The sequence below is a fragment of the Nicotiana sylvestris genome, chromosome 8, assembly GCF_000393655.2.
Source record: "Nicotiana sylvestris chromosome 8, ASM39365v2, whole genome shotgun sequence".
Classification (NCBI taxonomy): domain Eukaryota; kingdom Viridiplantae; phylum Streptophyta; class Magnoliopsida; order Solanales; family Solanaceae; genus Nicotiana; species Nicotiana sylvestris.
Window position 1 is genome coordinate 67,176,952 of NC_091064.1, and position 11,445 is coordinate 67,188,396.

At 43.2% G+C, this 11,445-nt stretch overlaps 1 pseudogene; it reads right to left on the bottom strand.

Moving 5' to 3' along the window:
• Window positions 1–6,286: 6,286 nt before the first annotated feature.
• Window positions 6,287–10,838, bottom strand: LOC104238179 (uncharacterized; annotated as a pseudogene).
• Between the last annotated feature and the right edge of the window lie 607 nt (window positions 10,839–11,445).

Here is an 11,445-nt window from a genome sequence, read left to right on the forward strand (position 1 = left end):
CCCCGATGACCAGGTTGACCCAGAAGGGTGCCCAGTTCAGGTGGTCGGACGAGTGTGAGATGAGCTTTCAGAAGCTCAAGATAGCTTTGACTACGGCACCGGTGTTGGTTTTGCCCACATGTTCAGGGCCATATACGGTTTATTGTGATGCATCTCGTATTGGACTTGGTGCGGTGTTGATGCAGGATGACAATGTCATTGCTTATGCTTCACGTCAGTTGAAGATTCATGAGAAGAACTATCCAGTCCATGATTTGGAGTTAGTAGTCATTGTTCATGCGCTGAAGATTTGGAGGCACTATTTATATGGCATGTCATGTGAGGTGTTCACGGATCACAAGAGTCTGCAATACTTATTCAAGCAGAAGGAGTTAAATTGAGGTAGAGAATGTGGTTGGAGCTATTGAAAGACTACGATATCACCATCTTATATCATCTGGGGAAGGTGTTGCGACCAAAAATACTCACGCAAATGCACGTGATCGTCAAGTAATAGAGTAGTGAGTAGAGTATCGTTCCCACGAAGACTTGTGATTAACTGTTGACCGGTTCAAACCCAATTACTTTATCTACCCAAGAGGTTTTTCACAAAATAGAGATGTAATTGTTTTACGACCTAAACTATCAAGAACTAATCCAACTAGAGCAATTAACCAAACAAATAGCAGTTTCGAGTAACAAACAGTAGGAGGGAATATTCCAGGGTCACGGGCTAATTAACAATCGTGTTGTGTTCTTGGTTTAAAATGACTAATCGATTTATCTGGGTTATTGATTGACAGGGTTGATATTGCTCATAAGAATCTGTCGAGTTCTTACTCGCCTATTCAAGTTAACTCAATGCCTATATGTCTATGGGATTAAGATTAACAAGAATGCATTTACAATTCCTGTATTTCAACCAAACAAGGCAATTGGGTATATGTCTATCCCAATTGCTAATCCGTTCCCCGAGGCCCGGGTTCAAAAACTTGATCTATTTAATTCTATATGCAATCTAAAGTTCCCACTTTCGAGTTCAACTAAAGATTCGTAGATAGTATTTCACTGTTAGTTACTCAGTAAAATAATTAAACGCAGAATTAAATAAACAACCCAATATGATAAACCAGCTTTGTCAAATTAAACTCCAAACAACAACATTCATGTTTTACCCATGACCCCAGAATAATGGGTTTTAACCACTCATACTAGTGTTCATCACAAATAGGTTCAATTTCATCACAAATAGAAGAAACAAAGAGAAGAAAATAAGAACTTGATGGTCAAATCTCCTCTTTGCCTCTTGCCTCTCTATTTCTTGCACTAGACTATCAAAAACCTCATCCTCTCTTCCTTGGGCGAGCTTGACTTTATATAGGTTAAGTGGGTTTTCCTCCGGATTTCCAATTTTGCCTCCAATTAATTCTTCCCGAAATTTGGACTAGCGCGGCCGCGCGCATGTGGCCGCGCTAGTCGGCGAGGTTTCTATCTTGGACGCGCTAAAACTAGCGCGAGCGCGCATCTGGGCGCGCATGTCCAGCTTCCTATTTCGTCATTTCTTTTCCTCGTCCTCAAGCATACACAGCTCCGATGAATCTCTCTTGCTACAAAATGGTTCCAATCACACATTTAAGGCATCACCTAGGACCCTCAACCTGAAATGTATACAACTCACAATTAGAGCCTATTTTTCATCAATTAACCATATTATGATGTTGGTATATAAACAAGTGGAGGCATAAACAATCGCCAAATTACCTAGATTTATCTTGTTATCAACACCCCACACTTAATACATTGCTAGTCCTCGAGCAATCAAACTATGCATTCTAAAGGTTTCTCCACTTAACCATCTCCCCTAGCGCTTTACACCTAGAACACTTTACATACATTACACCTAGCAGTGAACAATCCTCGCCTCAAAGGTCGACTCTCAAGTGTCATGCAATATTCATACTTCCTCAACATACTCTACACAGAAGTCAAGACTTGTTGTTCCGTGACGAATCATATGCCCTCACAAGAGAAGTCAACGCAAATTTGAAATCAATCCACACATTCGAGTCATATACTCACATATATCGAAGAAACCACTCACCCTCACAAGAGAAGTCACATGCATGTAGTTGGTACCATAAGCTTGGCCTTAATGTAAATCTCTACTAATGTAGGCTTGCTCGCCCCAAAATCAGTTAGTACTTTTTCATGGTTGTAGTGTGGGCTAAGGGACGGGTAGGATATATTTAAGAATAGTGACTAACCCTCCTAAGCACTTTAACACATCACAAGAGCAATTTTCGCAAACATTCTTCAACCCACTTCACTTTCACAAACAATATCAACTTATAAATACTCCCTTCTTCTTTAAGCACTATATTAATTCATACCCACTAGCTGGAACTAGACACAATGTATTCATTTTTTTTAAGTTTCCGCTAGTGGTGTATTATTCTACAAAACAAATGCACCTTTCTTCTTTTTATTGGTTCCACTCGAAAGCCACCCTATGCTTATTTCCTTCTTACTTCTTTTGGTGCTCGTCTCACAATTAAAGTGCTTTAAGAGGTAAAAGGATCAAAACGATGTTAATTAAGAACAAAGGGTATAGGCTTGTAATGCGGGTGCCAAACAAAAGTCTACAGGCTCAGAAGGGTTAACTAGGGATAAATTTTATTTGTGGTAAGCCATTAAGCTCAAAAAGATCAAAGAAAGCCTAAAATCATTTTTCAAACCGAGCATCACCCAAAATTTTGCTTCAACTCACATACCGGGCAAGTTCTAGACACAAGTACAATACATGGACTACACAAAAACTCACCACACATGGCATAAGACTCATTCCAGATCAACTCATCAAGACACTCTGTTACGAGCATTCAATTCAGCAACAAACATACAGATTAAGGCACTTTAGTGAGATTCAACAAATAAGACTAAGCGTTAGACTCTAGGGTCTATTGTGTTCAGATGTGTCAACGCTATGGGTTCTCTTTTGATTTTCTAGCTCGTAGCCCATTAACCTAATCTACAAATCAAAAAGAAAACAAAATAAAAAAAACTACCTATACTCGGTTCAAGTTAAACCCTTGGAAAAGATCTGTGGCCTAAAGAAAAACCAAGGGGGAGTTGTTACACTATCTAAGAAAGAAAAATAAAAAATCTTTTTGGTGTTTTCTCGAGACTAACTTCCCTCAAGAAAGTTATCTAAAGGATCCGTCATCAGGAAGAGTCTACGTATTTACCTCCTATATAATTTTTTTTTCCCGACTCAGTCCCTCAAGAACCCCGTCGACAGGGATCCATCGTCGGGATGAGCCATGTAATTGTTTTAAACTAATGATTTCTACTCAACATCATCAAATTTATCAAAGCAAAATGAAACAAAACAAAACAAAAAATCAATTGATATAATCACATATATACACTGAAGGAATCCCCACCCCACATTTAAAAATGAAGACATATCCTCATGGCTTAGAATTTTAAAGAGCAGTGAGGTAAAGGAACTCCCCTGAAGGCTCACTCCTGGTCGGAAACGGTGTCTGGGTTGACATGGCACGCACGACCCAGAGCTCGCAACCAACCCATGAATTTCTTTTCCGACTTCACTTGTCGGTCAGCTATCGCCTCGACTCGAGTGCCCAAATCAGTCACGGAGGTTCGCAAACCAGCCATCTCCGCATCTATTGCAGTAAAACGGGATACCCGGGCAGCTCCTGAAGATGTTGTCATCCCTGAGGGTCCTGCTGCTGCCACATTTTGCTCCTGAACTGGCGGTGTTGTCCCTATGTTCTCCTCAACATCCTCTCCATCATGAGAATTATCAGAGCTACTACTCGCAGACTGGCCACCTCCCGCCTCCACTACTTCCGGCTCCTTGCCCGTGGTCACCTTATCAGCACGGAATTGGCCTTCCCTCTTTACCAACCCATCCACACCTGGATTTTCAGGCACCTGCGCATCCCTGCATAATTGAGTAACTAAAGACGGGAAAAAGAAACCATACCTCTTGACTTGGCTTCAAACGAATATCTCTTCATGCATCACTTTGGCCGCGTCAAAGTCGTAACCATTTATAAAGCACCAAATCAACGCAGCGCGGGGTCCATTGACCTCTGTAGTATTGTGAGACGGAATCAAGCGGTTGTTTATGAGGTGCAGCCAGCACTTCCCTTCAAAGGTGAGTGCTGAGGAGTGAAACTTCTCCCCATAGTCCATCCAGATCACTTCTTTCTCGGGTGCACAAATTGTCTCAAAGAATCGCGCTCATTTTTCGTTCGTTGGGTTGCGGCCATATTCATAGAAGTTATCATAAGCAGCTGGAGGTGGAGGCAGCTGGTAGGCCGTCCGTATCGCCTCCACAGAAGCATTCACTGCCCTTCGGCGCACCGTGACTACTCCATTATTATTCTCCGGCACATTTGCATAAAATTCTCGCACAACTATTGCATTTCCCTCACCAGGCTCATTGATGAATGTGAGCAAACCTCGCCTCACCAACTCTGCGTACATAGGAGGGCAGTGTCTCTAGAGCTGTCTGACATTGATACCTCTCTTCGGAATTGGCTTTTTACGAGCCTTTTTCGCAAAACAAATCTGGAACTGTCAAAGGAGCGTGCGGGTGCAGCCCCTTGGGACCTAGATTAACCTGCACGGCTGCTCGATGAGGCCCCTGTGGCGCGTCTTTTCCTAGAGGGAGTCATGATACCTGCAAAAGGGGAACACATTAGCCCAACCCAACAAAAATAGTGTGACTTAATGCGATTACTCAGACTTCACATGCATAAGTGGTCACAATTACATAATCGTGCTCATTGGGACCTTTTCACAAACACCTTGTGAGCATTAGGCATTCACAATACCTTTTAAGCTTTTTAGAACAAGAACCACCCCCATACATCTACCAATAACACATATAAAAGGGGATTCCACCCCACACTTATCATCCACCAACACTACAACATCTTGCACCAATATCTCTACAAAATCTAAGTACAATTACTAGAACATAGGCCTAAGAATACAATAAGCAAATCTGAAAAATAAAGAGAGCAAAAGAGAGAAAAGAAATTAGGGCTCATACCTGTGGTGAAGGAGAATAGGGAGGTGCTAGTGAACTCGGAGGGGGGGTGCAAGATGGGGAGGTGAATCGTGAGATTGGGGAGTTGAGGGTTTGGGAGTGGTTGGAAGAGGGAAGGGTTTTGGAAGATGGTTTTATTAGATGGGGGTTTGGGAGTGGTTTTATTTGATGGGGGGAGTAATTAAAAAAAACGAAAAAAAATTAAAAGACTCTTTAAACCGCCGGATTTTCGACGGACTAGCGCGCCCAGGTGCGCGCCCGAGCTAGTTTTAGCGCGTCCAACACAGAAACGTCGGGCAACTAGCGCGCCCAGGTATGCGTTAAGTAGCGCGCCCAGATGCGCGATCGCGCTTATTTTAGCGCGGCCAAGACAGAAACTCTGCAATTTAGCACGTCCAGGTGCACGGGCGCGCATTTGGGCAATTTGTTTCTTCAACTTTTCACCTGTTCTTATCTCGTTCATGTGCCTTAGCACCTACCCTTTGTCACCTACATTGGTTAGTTCATCCTAAAACACAAAATTAACACTACTACTATCGTTGGGTTGCCTCCCAACCAGCACCTGATTTAACGTTGCGGCATAACGGTTACAACAATTCAATGGGTTGCCTCCCATCCAGCGCCTGATTTAACATCGCAACACGACTCAACACGTTCTCACGCATCCGTCAAATCCACCGAGGTCTTGTGACGTGCAAAGTCACCGCCCCAGTAGTGTTTTATCCTTTGACCATTCACCAAGAAAGTACCAGTAGAACTCATATCCCGCAATTCCACAGCTCCATGAGGATTCACACTTACCACAACAAAAGGGCCTAACCACCGAGATTTAAGCTTTCCGGGAAAAAGCTTCAACCTCGAATTGAACAAAAGAAGTTTTTGCCCTAGCTCGAACTCTCGATGTTGAATGTGCTTGTCATGCCACCTCTTAGTCTTCTCTTTATACAATTTGGCATTCTCATATGCGTGCAGTCGAAACTCATCAAGCTCGTTGAGTTGCAGCAACCTCTTCTCTCCCGCTAAGTCCCCATCCATATTCAGCTTTTTTATTGCCCAATAGGCCTTGTGTTCAAGCTCGACGGGCAAGTGACATGCCTTCCCATACACTAATATATACGGAGAAGCACCTATGGGAGTCTTGTATGCAGTTTGATATGCCCACAATGCGTCGTCTAACTTCCCGGCCCAATCTTTTCTATTTGCACTTACTGTTTTCTCAAGAATCTACTTTACCTCTCTGTTTGAAACTTCCACTTGACCACTCGTCTGGGGGTGATAGGCAGTGGAAACCTTGTGCTTGACTCCGTACTTTGCAAGAACATTGTTCAACAGTTTATTGCAGAAATGCGTTCCTCTATCACTGATCAATACTCTGGGAGTTCCAAAGCGTGTGAAGATGTACTTCTTAACAAAGCTTACCACTACCTTTGCATCATTAGAGGAGAGAGCAATGGCCTCCACCCACTTAGACACATGGTCGACTGCCACCAAAATGTACCTATGACCGTTAGAGTATGGAAACGGTCCCATGAAGTCAATACCCCAAACATCAAAAAGCTCCACTACCAGAATGTTTTGCAGTGGCATCTCGTGCTTCTTCGTGATCGTTCTAGTTCTTTGGCACCTGTCACACATTTTAACAAAGGCGTGTGCATCCCTAAACAATTTTGGCCAATAGAAACCTGATTGTAACACTTTTTGGGAGGTCCTGTCTCCACCGTGATGACCTCCGTATGACGAGGCGTGACAACTATGAAGTATGGCACTCATCTCCTCCTCAGGCACACATCTCCTCAGCAACTGATCTTCACATAGCCTGTATAAGAATGGTGCATCCCACATGTAGAGCCTCACATCATGCAAGAACCTTCGTCTATTGTCTGGTGTCAATTCTTGTGGTGTCACCCCACTTGCAATAAAGTTTACATAATCTGCATACCACGGGGCTGTGCTTGAGGTGATTGCCAATAACTGCTCATCAGGGAATGTTTCTTTGATTGCACCCCTTCAGCCACATGGTTCCGATTTTCTAACCTGGATAAGTGATCAGCTACTTGGTTCTCTGTTCCTTTGCGATCTCGGATCTCTAAATCAAACTCCTGCAAGAGTAGGACCTACCGAATCAGTCTCGGCTTGGCATCCTTCTTCTCAAAGAGGTATCTGATAGCTGAATGATCTGTGTAAACGATGACTTTGGTCCCCACAAGATATGATATGAACTTGTCAAACGCCCACACCACTGCAAGCAACTCTTTTTCAGTGACGGTGTAGTTCATCTGAGCTGGATTCAGAGTTTTGCTCGCATAGTAGATGGGGTGGAAGATCTTATTTCTCCTTTGACCCAAGACAGCACCAACAGTCAAGTCGCTCGCATCGCACATCAACTCAAATGGCTGCTCCCAATCCGGAGCAATTATGATTGGTGCAGTCACCAACCTTCCTTTTAGCTCCTCGAATGCCTTCAAACAGGCATCATCAAATTTGAAGGCGACATCTTTCTCAAGCAACCTGAACAAGGGAGAGGAAATTTTCGAGAAATCTTTAATGAAATGATGATAAAAACCTGCATGGCCCAAGAAACTGCGAATACCTTTGACAGATATTGGTGGAGGCAGTTTTTCAATCGCTTCCACCTTCGCCTTGCCCACCTGCAAACCATCTTTGGACACCTTGTGCCCCAAGACTATACCTTCACGTACCATGAAATGGCACTTTTCCCAGTTTAGCACTAAGTTAGTTTCTTCACACCTAGCAAGTACTTTATCAAGGTTCATCAAGCAGTTATCAAAAGAACATCCAAACACAGAAAAATCGTCCATGAACACTTCCACAAACCTCTCAACCATGTCAGTAAAAATGGCCATCATACACCTTTGAAAAGTCGCAGGTGCATTACAAAGACCAAAGGGAATTCGCTTGAACGCGTACGTGCCATAAGGACATGTAAAAGTGGTCTTCTCTTGGTCCTCTAGGGCTATAGCAATCTGGTTATACCCCTAGTAACCATCTAAGAAGCAATAGTACTTCTGGCCAGCTAATCTATCAAGCATTTGGTCAATAAAGGGGAGGGGAAAGTGGTCCTTCCGGGTGGCATTGTTCAATTTTCTATAGTCAATGCAAATTCTCCACCCGGTGACAGTTCTTGTAGGTATTAAATCATTATTCTCATTAACTACTACCGTCATCCCCCCTTTCTTGGGTACACATTGAACGGGGCTTACCCATTTGCTGTCTGAGATAGGAAATACAATACCTGCATCGAGCCACTTAATCACTTCTTTTCTTACCACCTTTTTCATGATTGGATTGAGTCGGCGTTGTTGCTCTACACTGGGCTTGTGTCCGTCCTCCATGAGGATTTTGTGCATGCAGAAGGCTGGACTAATGCCTTTAATGTCAGACATAGTCCACCCAAGTACTCGCTTGTGCTCACGTAGCACTCTCAACAGCTTCTCTTCCTGCAATTTAGACAAGTCAGAAGAGACAATAACAGGTAAAGTGTCAGAATCACCCAAATAAGCATATTGCAGGTGAGGTGGAAGGGGTTTAAGTTCCAATTTTGGGGCTTCCTCAATTGACGGTTTTGGAGGAGGCCCCTCTGGCCTATTCAAAGGCTCGAAGGGGTGTATCCCTTGCAGGTACGCACAAGATGTATCAAGAATGTGCATCATCTCCTCAACCTCCTCAACAGCCCCCAGGCTATCAAGCAACATAAGTGCTTTCTCTAGAGAATCGTCTAGATATACACTCGGATAATGAATCTGCTCATTGGACTCAACAACAGATATCATTGAGAGCTCTTTATAGTGGCGGGGAAGTTGGATTGCTCTGTAGACATTAAAAACTGCTTCCTCGTCATCTACCCTCAAAATCATTTTTCCCTCTCTCACTTTGATAAATGCATCACCAGTAGCTAAGAGAGGTCGCCCTAATATGATTGGAACCAGCTCATCAGCCTCATAATCGAGGATAATGAAATCAACAGGGAAGATGAATTTCCCAATCTGCAGCAACACATCTTCAATCACCCCTTCAAGGTGTGCTATCGATCTGTCAGCCAGCTGTAACATCACAGTAGTGGGCCTTGGAGATCCCAGGCCCAGTTGCTTGAACAAAGATAGGGGCATTAGATTTATTCTCACCCCCAAATCGCAAAACGCATGACCCACATCAATATTGCCAATGCGCACAAGAATCGTGAAGCTGCCAGGATCTTTAAGCTTTTGAGGGAGCTTATTTTGGACCCTTGAAGTGCACTCTTCAATAAGTGTCACTGTCTAAAATTCAGTTAACCTTCTCTTGTGAGCCACTATTTCTTTTATGTATTTAGCATACTTTGGAATTTCACGAAGCACATCAACAAGTGGGATATTCAATTGAACCTGGCTCAACATAGAGAGGAATTTTGTGAACATGTGATCATCATTCTTTTTCTGCAATCTCTGGGGAAAAGGTGGTGGTGGTCTTGGGGCCTCCACTGGCTCTGACATTTCATCAGCATTCTTTGGCTCTTGAGTCACTTTAGGGATCAACTGTCCCTCAGGTATGGGCTTGTCTTTCTTTCTCTTTGGCACTTCCTCTAACTCCCTCCCGTTTCTAAGTGTAAGTGCATTCACTTGAGGGTTCTTTTCTGTATCACTGGGGAGAGCGCCTGCAGGTCTAGTGTTTTGATTTGTTGCTAACTACCCCATTTGCCTTTCAAGATTTCTGAAGTCAGTCCTGAGTTGTTGATTGTCAATCAACAACTTCTTTAGTAGATCATTGGTACTTTCTTCCATTTGTTGAGGTGGTCTCTGAGGCTGATTGAAATTCCCTTGGGGTCTATGCTGATTCTGACTCTGCTGATTTCCACCCCATGAGAAGTTGGGATGATTCCTCCAATTTGGATTGTAAGAATTACCGTATTGTGCATGCTGATTCGGTGGACCTCTGTTCTGTTGCCCCACATAATAGATGGACTCTGGATTCGTGGGACACATATCACTCATATGACTGTCGCCACAGAGTTCGCAGCAAATAGTCATTTGTTGTACGTGTTGCATTGTATGTGGCTGCTGCATTGTCATCCTAGTCATCCTAGTCATCTGATTAGCCAGCTTTTCAATATCAGCTCTCATGGCTGACACTTCGTCGAGCTCAAGTAACCCAGCTGATTTTTGCTTAACTGCCTTTCGTGAATCACCCTCACCTTGCCAGTTATTATCATTAGTAGTGAAGTTATTCAGCAAGATTTGGATCTCACTATACGGTCTGGCCATGCAACTACCCCCACAAATTGAATCAAGATTCATCTTTGAAGCATCATCTAACCCATCTACAAAAGTGTGACCCAATACCTCGTCCGTCTGGCAATGATGAGGACAGTCTCTGAGCATCTTCTTGTACCTTTCCCATGCTTGACGAAGTGTCTCGCCAGCTCGTTGTTCAAACCCAAGAATTTGACTCCTCAATACCTTTGTTTTCTTAGTGGGGAAAAACTTGATTAAGAATTTCCTTGCCAGATCATCCAAGTGCGGATTGAATTTGCTGGCTCCTTATTCACCCACTCCTTAGCTTCCCCGATCAGTGAAAAGGAGAAAAGTGTTAGCCTGACATAGTCCTTGGAGACGTTCGGATAATTGTAAGTGTCCGTGATTTCCAAGAAGTTCTGACTGTGCCTTTGCGGGTCTTCATGAGGTAAACCCACAAATTGTCCTGTGGATTGGATCAGCTGGACCATGTACTGTTTTAGCTCAAAGTGCCCAGTGATATCACGCTTCACTATAGCCTGAGTCATATTCGCCAGACTGGGTCTTGCTGCTTCGATCACCGCGCGTTCCTCATTACCTGCCATCTCAATTGGTTGTGGTTGAACTACGATGTCCAACTCTCTTTTAATTCTAGTTCTAGCGTCCACCTCTCTCCTCAATCTGTGAAGTGTTCGTTCAATTTCGGGATCAAGAGGAAGGAGATTGTTTGCGCTTCTACTTCTTCGCATTCAAGAAAAGGACACATGTATTGGCACAAATAAAGTGAACTGAAGATTAAAACTTGAATAAATAAATAATAAAATCTCAACTTAGTCAAGTAGCTAATTTCTAAGTCTCTGGCAACGGCGCCAAAAACTTGTTGCGACCAAAAACACTCACGCAAGTGCACGTAATCGTCAAGTAATAGAGTAGTGAGTAGAGTATCTTTCCCACGAAGACTTGTGATTAACTGTTGACCGGTTCAAACCCAATTACTTTATCTACCCAAGAGTTTTTTCACAAAATAGAGATGTAATTGTTTTACGACCTAAACTATCAAGAACTAATCCAACTAGAGCAATTAACCAAACAAATAGCAGTTTTGAGTAACAAACAGTAGGAGGGAATATTCCAGGGTCATGGGCTAATTAACAA